Source organism: Salvelinus sp. IW2-2015, linkage group LG21 (genome assembly GCF_002910315.2).
Source record: "Salvelinus sp. IW2-2015 linkage group LG21, ASM291031v2, whole genome shotgun sequence".
NCBI lineage: Eukaryota > Metazoa > Chordata > Actinopteri > Salmoniformes > Salmonidae > Salvelinus > Salvelinus sp. IW2-2015.
Window position 1 is genome coordinate 5,837,667 of NC_036861.1, and position 15,226 is coordinate 5,852,892.

Below are 15,226 nucleotides of genomic sequence, written 5' to 3' on the forward strand. Positions count from 1 at the left end.
GTTTTGCTAATTGGGTGTGTGGTTGTGCTAATTGTGTGTAGTTTTGAAAGCACGGGCCCTGTTTTGAAAATCGTGCTTAAGCAATCAAAAAAAACTGTAACAAGGAAAGAAATCCACAAATTAACTTTTATCAAGGCACACCTGTTAATTGACTACTCATGAAGCTGGTTGAGAGAATGCCAAGAGTGTGCAAAGCTGTCATCAAGCAAAGGGTGGATACTTTGAAGAAACTCAAATTTAATAGAAAACACTTTTTTGGTTATTACTTATTGTGTATTAGTTTGGATGTCTTCACTATTATTCTGCAATGTAGGAAATAGTAAAAGAAAGAACTCCTGGAATGAGTAGGTGTGTCCAAACTTTTGAATGGTAACTGTATATTTTCATTACTACACTTTTGACACAGCCAACATGTCATCGTTCAAGTTTTTAAGATATTACTTCAGCTACTTGACCCAGTTTTTTAAACATTTAATCCATATTCAAAATGATCGTGTGTTGTCTAAATCTGATCCCCCATTCATTTCAGTAAAATCCCCCGATATTTTGGACACATGTCATGAGCCATTTACAACATGATCTTTGTTGCAGCATATGATGTAGTATATTAGAGATGTGTTTCAATTATCGCAAAAAATTGAACTGAAAAACGAGGAGGGACCATATCTGAAGTGGGAGAAGAATATAACCCAACACAGGATCCTTTCGATCTGGATAAAAATGTTTTGATAATTAACTGGGCCCCGAAGCCCAAAAATCAAGCAATAGCAAAAAAGTCGTATGATGATGCATTWTGCATCATCAAGAGACTTTTCCAGGAAGTAAACACAGGCCTGCTATTAAGATAGCTATGAGGCTTGTATGTGCAAAATAATTGTATTTTGAGACCATATTACCGGTGGAATAAAATGTCAGATAATGAATCTCTTACTGAATATTGTACCGAATTCGGAGGGTAGCCCTGAACGGGACTCGAACCCTGGTCCAGCGACGGCCAAGCYAACACCTTACGCCAAGAGGTCCAAACCTGAAAGAGGTTGCTAGGTTTTGGGTTAAGGTCGTTACATTACCCCCATTCTTTCGGGAGCGTGTGTTCATACGCTTCTCTATAACAAGTTCCTCATGTGTACATGCCTCTCTGCAGGGAAACTCAGGTCGCTGGCGTAAAAGGTAAACACCCTATGCTTTGCGCCGACAGGGGTAACCCACTTGGTGGGAATTGTAACGTGGCTCATATAGCAAGGATCGCTACGATATCTAGAATATATAAAGACATTCTCACCTTACCTTAAACATGGATTCTTCTTATTTTACACCCTATTGGCTTCTGCTAGTTTTTGTCAGCCCTTTGAACAGTCAACCCTATCTTCACTGGCCGGAGGCAAAAACTCACCTGTGTCGTGACGTGACTATCTTTAATGTGATGACTTCTATTTATCAAATAATTACCTACAACGTTTAATTATTACTYGATTAAATTAATCATGTAACAATTAACTCATTTGGAATTTAGGRCACCACGGGAARAGTTGTTTACAGAATTACTATCTACCGACTTAAACTCTAAAGATTATCTAAATATCTCTTACATCAATAACAGTCCATTATTAATTATTACCTCATCTGTCTCATTYTGAACGTCGCATAATCATTGGGTATCTGCATGAACCCTAACCTAAGTGATGAAGTGATGAAGGCCAGCATCCCGGAGTCGCCTCTTCACTGTTGACGTTGAGACTGGTGTTTTGCGGGTACTACTTAATAAAGCTGCCAGTTGAGGACTTGTGATGTGTCTGTTCTCAAACTAGACACTCTAATGTACTTGTCCTATTGCTCAGTTGTGCACCAAGGCCTCCCACTCCTCTTTCTATTCTGGTTAGGGCCAGTTTGCGCTGTTCTGTGAAGGGAGTAGTACACAGCGTTGTACGAGATCTTCAGTTTCTTGGCAATTTCTCGCATGGAATAGCCTTCATATCTCGCATAGAATAGCCTTCATTTCTCAGAACAAAAATAGACTGACGAGATTCAGAGGAAAGGTATTTTCTTTTGGCCATTTTGAGCCTGTAATCGAACCCACAAATGCTGATGCTCCAGATAMTCAACTAGTCTAAAGAAGGCCCATTTTATTGCTTCTTTAATCAGTACAACAGTTTTCAGCTGTGCTAACATAATTACAAAGGGCTTTTCTAATGATCAATTAGCCTTTTAAAATCATAAACTTGGATTAGCTAACACAACATGCCATGGAACACAGGAGTGATGGTTGCTGATTATGGGCCTCAGAAATTCCATAAACAATCTGCAGTTTCCAGCTACAATAGTCATGTACAACATTAACAATGTCTACACTGTATTTCTGATCATTTTGATGTTATTTTAATGGACAAAAAATGAGCTTTTCTTTCAAAAAACAAGGACATTTCTAAGTGACCCCAAACTTTTGAACGGTAGTGTATATTGGGAGTAGTGCCTTTCCTCAGCCTACATTGTGTTATATGTGCAAAAGTAGTATCTCACAACTCAATGAAACCTTCACTCTTGCGCAGACATTTAGAAACAAAACATGCCAATTTGAAAAATAAGCCACGGGAGATTTTTGAGCAAGAATTAAGACGACTTTCGAGTAGTAAGACATGTATAAAAGCAACAGATACCATTAATAAGAAGGGGCTAGAAGCGTCTTATATGGTGCGCTACCGAGTGGCTAGGACAGGCAAGCCCCATACTATTGTGGAGGACTTAATTMTTCCTGCTGCCACGGATATGGCTGGGACAATGCTAGGGGAGAAGGCCAAAAAAAYTATACAGACACTGCCTCCATCAAACATCACTGTTTCACGATGCATCAGTGACATGGCAGGAGATGTTTTGAAACAATTACTGCTTTGCATACAAGCCAGTCAATTCTATGCATTACAGTTGGATGAGTCAACAGACGTAGCACAGGCCTGGCACAGCTCCTGGTATATGTCCGTTACGTTTATGGGGGGTCAATTAAGGAAGACATCCTCTTCTGMAAACCACTGGAAACCAGGACAACAGGAGAGGATATTTTTAAAGTACTGGATAGCCTTGTGACATTAAAATGGACTTTGGTGGTCAAGATGTGTTGATATCTGTACTGATGACGCAAAAGCCATGACAGGGAGACATAGTGGAGTGGTAACGCAACGTGCAAGCAGTTGCTCCCGACRCCACTTGGGTACACTGCAGCATCCACCGAGAGGCTCTTGTTGCCAGGGGAATGCCTGACAGCTTGAAAGATGCTTTGGACACTACAGTGAAAATGGTTAACTTTGTGCATGCACGCAGACACCAGTTGTAAGGTGTTTCTTCCGACACATTGGTGCAGCTGGCTTCCGGGTTAAGGGGGCAGTGTCAAAAAGCAGTGCGGCTTGGCAGGGTTGTGTTTCGGAGGGCGCGTGGCTCTCGGCCTTCGCCTCTCCCGAGTCTGTACGGGAGTTGCAGCGATGGGACAAGACTGTAACTACCAATTGGATATCATGAAAAAGGGGTAAAAAAGTACAACAATATATGATTATGATTTATTTTCAGGGTCGTGGTCATTAGGCACCAAACAGAAGACAATGGACTGAAACAGGGAGTGAATAGCTGATGAGCACATCCCTGATGTCTTTTATCATTGAGTCCCCCCCTCCCCCGCTTCAGGCAGTGGAGCAAGGACATTAATACTTGCGGTAAAACATACTCCTCTGACCTACTTCAGCCTACCCCAGGATAACTCGTACCTGTCTTGGGATCAGAGTGTTATCAGGCCATATYTCAACCCTGTCAAATGGCAGCATGCAGATTCGAAGCAGTCTTCTATGTCCTGCCAATGCCCCTGTAAATAAATAAACATGTTTCTTCACTGCAATGGAGAACGACTTCCCCTTCTCATTGAAKCCACGGACGTTCAAGGCCGACCGTGGTACTGCAGGCATTGTTAGCAGATAACAGGATCCCCATTATMGTGAATGGMAAATTTGCAATACTCGTGGTCAATATTTGTGTAAATAATATMTWTTTTTAAGACAGTCATGGTACAATAGTTAYCAATATTTGCTTCTAATACACCAGATGTATGTCCTTGAACCGATTATTTAAAAATCACACAGAAGAAGTTAATTTAKAATATATATAGTTGCTAATAGCAGCTTGCAGTACCCCGGTCGGCCTTCTACTTGAGTTACTCAATGACAAGSGGCAACACTGAGCTACCCTGCAACTTCACTTCCTGGAGTAGCTCAAACCACGCATGTTATGTCCACATGAGACGCCATCTTAATCGACTTCATTTGGCTTCCGTGCGGAATTTACTTTTCACATAGGAATGAATGGTGTCATGCGATTGATGGCTTTGTCCATTCATATATACAGTCATTCCTTCACACTATGATGCTATTTGAATGTTTTAGGGCCGGTTTCTCAGACACAGATTAAGCCTAGTCCTAGACTAAAAAGCATTGTCAAATGAGAATCTCCATTGAAATAGCTATTTAGTCCAGGACTAAGCTTAATCTGTGTCTGGGAAACCGGCCCATAATGTATAATATATGCCATATAGCCTGTTACGTTCSMCAGTTTCTGTGTTGTGGTTTTGTTTGTATGTGTGGGTTTCAGGATGGATTCCTGAAATCCCCCCCCAAGCAGCTGATTGGTCGGCCACATCGATAATTGGAGCTGACCCYGCCCTCTCGTCAGAGGATACAGCTGTATCCCATTAGACTCCTTCTCCAGCTATATAAGCCAGTGTTCTGTTGCTCAGAGGGGAGATGATGAGTGTGTCCTGTGTTGGTTGATGAGAGCTGAGGGTTAGATCATATGTTGGTTGTTTCTCAGAAAGAGATTTGCTATGTACTATGTTAGTTGTTGCTGCTGAGAGAGCTGATGGTTATGTTCTGTGTTAGTTTGTTGCTCAGTCAGATAGAGCTTACTTGATGTCCTGTGTTTCTCAGAGTTTTTTTTTTGTGAAAATGTTTGTTATATTATTTTTCATTTGTTCCCAGGGTGGAAGGGGAAGGCACCTACGGAGTGCTTAGGCAAGAGGCCCGCGGGCATACATAACCCGTAGTATTTACTGTCTATACTTACTAGGTAWGACCTGGGCGGACCACCTCCTGTATTTTGGTTAGCGCACCAGGTGGTGCTAAGTTAGGTAAGTAGTGGGTAGGCAGGTAWGGTAGGAGAGGGGGCTTTGACATTTACYTTCTTTGCTTTGGTTCCRTTCAGCCCCTTTTCCCCAAATTTACCGYGTGAAGGAAGCAATAAATTCCCAGTTAACGGTAAATTCTCTGCCTTGTCATCCYTWCTCGCACCTACAGTCCCATACCTCTTTCACTCCACGGGGAGTYGAGTTGTAGCATGGTGTTGCGTTCCCCTCTTCCTAGAGGCTTACGTAACATAGCCACACTTTACCCAATTCAATGTACAGTACAGTGAGCTATAGGAGTTGGCGCTACAGCACAAACAGCAACTTGCGCTGAGATCGGATCAGATCTCCCTTGTCCATGTAGTCTTATTATTGATAATCTAAAATGCAGAACTGATCCTAAATCAACGCTCCTCCTCTGAGACGCTTGTTTCATACCACCCCAGGCTAATAGGCTGAGAAAAGGGGCTTAAAAACTTGTACTATGGTTTGAAGGCTGTATATGTACACCATGTCCCTTGAACCCTAACACCATGTCTTCGTTTTACACAGGTCCCTGCAGAGTTCTGCAGTATTGCTTAATGAGCTTAGACCAGAGCCTCAGCCAGCTCTGAGGTCATTAGCCAAGCTAGATCAATAGGGAGCTACTGAAAATAAAAAMYATATAACAGCAAGGAAAGTGTGCCACTCCATGTTGCCCTCATCACTTCAGCAGACCTGTGTGCATTCCAAATGTCACTCTGTTCCCTGCATAGTGCACTATTTTTGACCATAGACCTATGAACCCTGGTCAAAAGTAGTTTGGGACTTTTGGGACACAATGTTGGTATTGATCTCTTACCGGTCCGCTGTATATCACTCTCCTAATGAACTCACCCATGCACCAAARGTCACAGATAAATACTAGGCCATGAGGACTACATTTTTCATCCCCAGTCCATGTGACCAATCCCCCTCGGAGGAAGACGGAAGATGTCTCTGTTATTGTTGTAAATGGTGTTGGACTTCAGAGACGGGAGTCTAGAAAAAGTATGTTTGGCTGGCTGTAGTGTTTTAAACTTTAAAGGGTGTTCCACTTSTCTGAAGTCTAATCCCTGATACAGATATATTTCACTTACTTAGGTATTTGATAATWTTGTGTTTTGTCAGAATCATAGTATGACACTATGTATACTACAATATGTGCACTATATGTACATATTTGTGAATAATATGTACACTATAATACACTATAATCACACTATGATGATACCCTATTCATTCTGAAAATATGTCTGAACCGGTGTACACCCTAATCCAATTCATATGACAAAAATTATATGTTATATAACAACAAAATGAAACTGACCAAAATTAACTAACTTTTCATAAATCTAATCAAATATAATATACAGCAAATTACAGTAATCAATGTCTAATAATGATGAGAATGGTTTGAAATATACAGCTACAGACGTATAGTGAATAATACTGCTATGCATAAATGTTATCTACCAAGATTCATATAGCTGGGCAGTTAAATGCCTCAGAATGTGAAAATCAACTGTAATTTCATTAGATTAAATTGTATTAGTCACGTGCACAGGGTCGCAGATTTAGTTGCAGGGTACAGGGAAATTCTTAAGCTCAGAGCTCTATGTGAATGAAACAATGCTCTATGTGAATTAAACAATTAAAAAAATATATATATAAATTAATAAATTGTATTTTTAAATACATATTCACAACTGTAACAATGATAAATGTCCATTGGGGTGGGGGCAGGATAAATGTCTGTTACTATTAGTAATAGCTGTAACATGAAAGTGGTGGCCATTAGAATGGTTCCCCCAGGTCTAATCGATTCTCCCTGTCCATACATTTTATCTCAATGGCGTTTGAGGCCTCTGTTAGTAAGCCTTTGTGTGCTTGCTTTGTGTGTGTGTGTGTGTGTGTTAGTCCTTGTGTGTGGGTGTGCGTGTGTATCAGGACAGCTCCGGGCCTTGACATTTCTCAGTATCTCGGTATGATTCAATCACCCTCACTTGCCCAGGTCAGGACCCCATCACATGACATGGACACAGGGCTTCCTAGTGCCCCAGGCCACTCAGAGACAGGAAAACACGTGAACCGAGTCAACACTGTGTGAAATGGCTTTCATTACAGTTCAAATCTCTATTTTCCACCACAGAATGGCCTGTGAAAACACCCTGTTCCTGGGCATGTTCCCTAGTCCAAGGAGGAAACTGACATGGGCGAAGGTCAACCAGAGGGCACTGATGCTAGTATTTATGCTTTGGACACATAATGTGATGTTACTAATGTGTTCCATGGGTAGGATGATAGGGTATATTGATATGACCACTGATTGGTGTTTATTGACAGTTGTGTTGCCGTGTGATCTTTGGGTGCAATGTTGAACTTGTTTATGACCATATATGGGCTTACAGTGCATTTTGTTACGTTACAGCCTTATTCTTAAATGAATGGAGAGAAAAAAATGTCCTCATCAATCTACACACAATAATCCATAATGACAAAGCAAAAACAGGCTTTTTGAAATCTATGCAAATTTGTAAAAAATAAAAACCTAAAATATCACATTTACATAAGTATTCATACCCTTACTCAGTACTTTGTTGAAGCACCTTTGGAAGCGATTACAGCCTCAAATCGTCTTGGGAATTACGCTACAAGCTTGGCACACCTGTATTTGGGGAGTTTCTCCCATTCTTTTCTGCAGATCCTCTCAAGCTCTATCAGGTTGGATGGGGAGCGTCGCTGCTGTCACGCCCTGACATTAGTTATCTATGTTTTCTTTATTATTTTGGTTAGGTCAGGGTGTGACTAGGGTGGGTATGCTAGTTTTGTCCTGTCTAGGGTTTTTGTATATTTAGGGGTTTTGTAGGTATAGGTATATATATRTCTATGGAGGCCTGATATGGTTCCCAATCAGAGGCAGCTGTTTATCGTTGTCTCTGATTGGGGACCATATTTAGGTAGCCATTTTCCCTTGGGTATTTGTGGGTTCTTGTCTATGTGTAGTTGCCTGTTCAGCACTCATTTGTATAGCTTCACGGTTCGTTTTGTTATTTTGTTAGTTTGTTCAGTGTTCATTCTTAGAATAAAGAAGAATGTACGCATACCACGCTGCGCCTTGGTCCGATTCATACGACGAACGTGACAGCTGCTCAGGTATTTTCAGGTCTCTCGCTCGGGTTCAAGTCTGGACTCTGGTTGGTCCACTCAAGGACATTGTGACTTGTCACGAAGCAACTCCTGCGTTGTCTTGGCTGCATGCTTAGGGTTGTTGTCATATTGGAAGGTGAACCTTCGCCGCAGACTGAGGTCCTGAGCGCTCTGGAGCAGGTTTTCATCAATGATCTCTCTGTACTTTGCTCCATTCATCTTTCCCTTGACACGGACAAGTCTACCAGTTCCTGCCTATGAAAAACATCCCCACAGCATGATGCTGCCACCACCATGCTTCACCGTAGGGATGGTTTTGGCAAGGTGATGAGCGGTGCCTAGTTTCCTCCAGACGTGACCCTTSGCCTTCTCCCATCTCCACAGAGGAACTCTGGAGCTCTGTCAGTTACCATCGGGTTCTTGGTCACCTCCCTAACCAAGGCCTTTCTCCTCCAATTGCTCAGTTTGGCCGGGCGGCCAGCTCTAGGAAGAGTATTCCATTTAAGAATTTTTGGTACCCTTCCCAAGATCGGTTCCTCGACACCTTCCTGTCTCGGAGCTCTAAGGACAATTCCCTCGACTTCATGACTTGGTTTTTGCTCTGACATGCGCTGTCAACTGTGGGACCTTATATAGACAGGTGTGTGCCTTTCCAAATCATGTCCAATCAATTGAATGTACCACAGGTGGACTCCAATTAAGTTGGAGAAACATCTCAAGGATGATCAATTGAAACAGGATGCACCTGAGCTCAATTTGGAGTCTCATAGCAAAGGGTCTGAATACTTACGTAAATATGGTATTTCTTTTTTTTTTCTTTTTACATTTGCAGAAAATTCTGATCTTGTCAGACAACATAGGCAGCAGCTCTATAGAGATGAGATGATGACATGGAATGAAATAATAAAGTAATCAAATAAACAAATCTAATATACACAAATTAAATATTTAGTTAAAGTAACGTGAATAAATTATGGTTAATAAGTGATAAGCTGTAATATGCAGTCAATACCATCACGGAACTCTTATTAATTGTTTTATTCTGTGTTATGGCATTCAAACCACATAATGCATAGTTCATTTAATATTWAAAAAATACCCGAAACCAAAATGAAAACCATGATTATTATTTTAGGATTGAAACCGAACCGACCTCATAAAGCACTAACCACTCAGCACGGGAATAGATGGAAGGTTACTTCATCAATAAGTGCATCGATGACGTCGTCCCCACAGTGACTGTACGTACATACCCCAAACAGAAGTCGTGGATTACAGGCAACATCTGCACTGAGCTAAAGAGCTGTGAGCGGGACTCCAACCCGGAAGCTTATAAGAAATCCCGCTATGCCCTCTGACGAACCATCAAACAGGCAAAGCGTCAATACAGGACTAAGATCGAATCGTACTACACCTGCTCTGACGCTCGTCAGGTGTGTGCAAGGCTTGCAAACTATTAAAGACTACAAAGGGAAGCACAGCCGAGAGCTGCCCAGTGACACGAGCCTACCAGACGAGCTAAATTACTTCTATGCTCGCATTGAGGCAAGTAACACTGAAACATGCATGAGAGCATCAGCTGTTCCGGACGACTGTGTGATCACGCTCTCCGCAGCCGATGTGAGTAAGACCTTTAAGCAGGTCAACATTCACGAGGCAGCAGGGCCARACAGATTACTAGRACGTGTACTCCGAGCATGCGCTGACCAACTGGCAAGTGTCTTCACTGACATTTTCAACCTCTCCCTGTCTGAATCTGTAATACCAACATGTTTCAAGCAGACCACCATTGTCCCTGTGCCCCAGAACACTAAGGTAACCTGCCTAAATGACTACCGACGCGTAGCATTCACGTCTGTAGCCCTGAAGTGCTTTCGAAAGGCGGGTCATTGCTCACATCAACACCATTATCCCAGAAACACTAGACCCACTCCAATTTGCATACCGCCCCAACAGATCCACAGATGATGCAATCTCTATTGCACTCCACACTGCCCTTTCACACCTGGACAAAAGGAACACCTATGTGAGAATGCTATTCATTGACTACAGCTCAGTGTTCAACACCATAGTGCCCTCAAAGCTCATCACTAAGCTAAGGACCCTGGGACTAAACACCTCTCTCTGAAACTAGATCCTGGACTTCCTGACGGGCCGCCCCCAGGTGGTAAGGGTGGGTAACAACACATTCGCCACGCTGATCCTCAACACGGGGGCCCCTCAGGGGTGATTGCTCAGTCCCCTCCTGTACTCCCTTTTCACTCATGACTGCACGGCCAGGCATGACTCCAACACCATCATTAAGTTTGCAGATGAAACAGTGGTAGGCCTGATCACCGACAACGACGAGACAGCCTATAGGGAGGAGGTCAGAGACTTGGCCRTGTGGTGCCAGGACAACCATCTCTCCCTCAATGTGATCAAGACAAAGGAGATGATTGTGACTACAGGAAAAGGAGGATCGAGCACGCTCCCATTCTCATCGACGGGGCTGCAGTGGAGCAAGATGAGAGCTTCAAGTTCCTTGGTGTCCACATCACCAACAAACCAACATGGTCCAAGCACACCAATACAGTCGTGAAGAGGGCACAATAAAACCTATTCCCCCTCAGGAGACTGAAAAGATTTAGCATGGGTCCTCAGATCCTCAAAAGGTTCTACAGCTGCACCATCGAGAGCATCCTGACGGGTTGCATAACTGCCTGGTATGGCAACTGCTCGGCCTCCAACCGCAAGGCACTACAGAGTGTTGTACATACGGCCCAGTACATCACTGGGGCCAAGATTTCTGCCATCCAAAACCTCTATACAAGGCAGTGTCAGAGGAAGGCCCAAATAATTGTCAAAGACTCCAGCCACCCTTGTCATAGAATGATCTCTCTGCTACCGCACGGCAAGCTGTACTGGAGCACCAAATCTAGGTCCAAGAGACTTCTAAACAGTTCTACCCCCCCAGCCATAAGACTCCTGAACATCTAATCAAATGGCTACCCAGACTATAGCATTCCCCCCCCCCCCTCTCTCTTTTACGCTGCTTCTACTCTCTGTTATTATCTATGCATTGTCACTGTAATAACTTTACCTACATGTACATATTACCTCAATTACTCGACTAACGGTGTACCCACACATTGACTCGGAAGTTTACATACACCTTAGCCAAATAATTTAAACTCAGTTTTCACAATTCCTGACATTTACCTAGTAAAAATTCCCTGTTTTCGAGATCAGTTAGGATCACCACTTTATTTTAGAATGTGAAATGTCAGATAATAGTAGAGAGAATTATTATTTTATCCTTTATTTCTTTCATGCACATTCCTATGGATCAGAAGTAACCATACACTCAATTAGTACTTTGGCTAGCATTGCCTTTGTAATATTGTTAACTTTGGGTCAAACGTTTCAGGTAGCCTGTCCACAAGATTCCCACAATAAGTTGGGTGAATTTCTGGCCATTCCTCCTGACAGAGCTGGTGTAACTGAGTCAGGTTTGTAGGCCTCTCTGCTCGCACACGCTTATTTCAGGGTTTGTGATGTCCACTCCAATACCTTGAACTTTGTTGTCTTGAAGCCATGTTGTGCCACCATATTTGGAAGTATGCCTTGCGGGTCATTGTCCTTTTGAAAGACCCATTTGCGACCAAGCTTTAATTAACGTCCTGAACTGATGTCTTGAGATGTTGCTTCAATATCTCCACATAATTTCCGCTACCTCATTATTGCCATCTATTTTGTGAAGTGCACCAGTCCCTCCTGCAACAAAGCACCCCCCACAACATGATGCTGCCACCCCCCGTGCTTCACGGGAGGGTGCAAGCCTCACCTTTATCCTCCAAACATACATGGTCATTATGGCCAAACAGTTCTATTTTTGTTTCATCAGACCAGAGGAGACATTTCTCCAAAAAGTACGCATCGCTTTGTCCCCATTTGTGCAGTTTGCGAACTGTAGTCTGGCTTTTTTTATGAACCGTTTTGGAGCAGTGGCTTCTCCTTACTGAGCGGTCTTTCAGGTTATGTCGATATAGGACTCGTTTTCTGTGGATATAGCTTATCTTTGTACCCGTTTCCTCCAGCATCTTCACACAAGTTTTTGCTGTTCTGGAATTGATTTGCACTTTTCGCACCAAAGTACGTTCATCTCTAGGAGACAGAATGCGTCTCCTTCCTGAGCGTTATGACGGCTGCGTGGTTCCATGGTGTTATACTTGCGTACTATTGTTTGTACAGATGAACGTGGTACCTTCAGGTGTTGTGGAAATTGCTCCCAGTGAACCGAACTTGTGGAGGTCTACAATTTTTGTTCTAAGGTCTTGGCTGATTTCTTTAGATTTTCCCATGATGTCAAGCAAAGAGGCACTGAGTTTGAAGGTAGGCCTTGGAATACATCACAGGTCACCTCCAATTGACTCAAATGATGTCTATTAGCCTATCAGAAGCTTCTAAAGCCATGAACATCATTTCTCTGTCATTTTCCAAGCTGTTTGAAGGCACAGTCACTTGGGATGATGTTGAGGTTAACTATTCTGACCCACTAGAATTGTGATACAGTGAATTATAAGTGAAATAATCTGTCTGTAAACAATTGTTGGAAAAATTACTTGTGTCGTGCACGAAGTAGATGTCCTAACCGACTTGCCAAAACTATAGTTTGTTAACAATATATTTGCGGAGTGGTTGAAAAATGCGTTTTAATGACTCCAACCTAAGTGTATGTAAACTTCCGACTTCAACTGTAGCCTCGCTATWGTTATTTTACTGCTGCTCTTTAATTATTTGTTATTTTTATTTCTTTTTTGGGGGTATTTTTCTTAAAACTGCATTGTTGGTTAAGGGCTTGTTTGTTAGCATTTCACTGTAAGGTTGTTATACCTGTTATATTCGACGCATGTGACAAATACAATTTGATTTGAAGAGAGAGGCTAGAGTTGTGTAGCTGATGAACCGAAATATTTGCTAGATATTAGGCCACTCATTAGCTAAATATTACGGGCTATAAATATTTACCTGTCAACGTGCAAGAAAAAAAGTTGGATCTGAGCATTCCTCCAAGCTGCGCTCTGCAGAAGACGGGCACGCAAGCTCCACTATTGATTAGCCTACATTTTTAGACAGTAACATTTTCTACCTAGGCTACAACAACACAGTGCAATGAGGAAAGTATTATTATTATCAAGTGAGCAGGGCTGGATTAATGTTGGGGCTTATCGGGGCTGAAGCCCCTGGGCTCAGGCCCGTGGGCGCCCAAGAGACAGCAAAAAAAGTGTAAAAGAATATACACTAAATATATACAGTATACATTATAAATGTAATATATATATATTTCACATTTTTTTTACTGCAACTGTCAACCACAGGAGGATTCAGGAGCCAGCTTTTCGTCAGATGGGGGAAGTAGAGGAGGTAGGGGGCACACGTGGGTAACTGGGGAGCCCTACCTTGATTGGGTAACTGATTAATAATAAAAATAAAAACTGTATATTACATAAATTGTGTGAGTCAGGGGCTGGGCCAAAGCCCTCTGAACAGTTGATGTTGAGATGTGTCTGTTACTTGAACTCTGTGAAGAATTTATTTGGGTGGCAATTTCTGAGGCTGGTAACTCTAATGAACTTATCCTCTGCAGCAGAGGTAACTCTGGGTCTTCCTTTGAGAGCCTGTTTCATCATAGCGCTTGATGGTTTTTGCGACTGCACTTGAAGAAACTTTAAAGTTCTTGACATTTTCCGTGTTGACTGACCTTCATGTCTTAAAGTAATGATGGACTGTCATTTCTCTTTGCTTATTTGAGCTGTTCTTACCATAATATGGACTTGGTCTTTTACCAAATAGGGCTACCTTCTGTATACCACCCCTGTATACCATCTTCTGTATACCACAACACAACTGATTGGCTCAAACGCATTAAGAAGGAAAGAAATTCCACAAATTCACTTTTAAGAAGGCACACCTGTATAACATTTTCTGTATACCACAACACAACTGATTGGCTCAAACGTATTAAGAAGAAAAGAAATTCCACAAATTCACTTTTAAGAAGGCACACCTAATTGAAATGCATTCCAGGTGACTACCTCATGAAGCTGGTTGAGAGAATGCCAAGAGTGTGCAAAGCTGTCATCATGGCAAAGGGTGATAAAATATATTTTGATTCTTTTAACACTTTTTTGGTTACTACATGACTCCATATGTGTTATTTCATAGTTTTGATGTCTTCACTATTATTCTACAATGTAGAAAATAGTAAAAATAAAGAAAAACCCTTGAATGCGTAGGTGTTCTAAAACTTTTGACCGGTAGTGTATATATATATCCATTGATCTTTAAGAATATAACTTAGAAATTATAAATGTCTCATGAGCTTAGTTCAACAGTCACACTCCATGAGAACCAAAATATAAGCTTGTTTTACTCCAATGTTTTACTCCAGAGACTGTAAGAAACCCTTTAATTATTGTGAAGATGATTGTTTCCCGAGTTCTTAGTTGTCTTGAAAGCACTGAAGTCGGAAGTCAGAGATTTCAGAGTTCCCAGTTGTTTTGAACGCAGCATTTCTGTTGCGCGCTAGCTCCGTACATCATCACTAWAAGCGTTATTTTATTCGCCAGATACTCTACATGCCCATGTGCTGGATAGGCCAAGTGCAAAGAGGGACTGGTCGAACAGCCAATGGAAAGGCACAATTGAAATGCCCACCCAGCCAGGTTCAGCAAAGAGAAATAATGAGTGAGAGAGCGAGAGAGCAGGGTTGTACACCAAAGTTACACATAGTTAAATGCAATACGTCATTCCAAAATGCTGACAAATGCTAACATTTAATCGATTACAAATTGCATGACCCTCACATGGATGAAAATATATATTAAACCCTTCCCCTGAGTGAAACTGAAAAAGCACGACCCT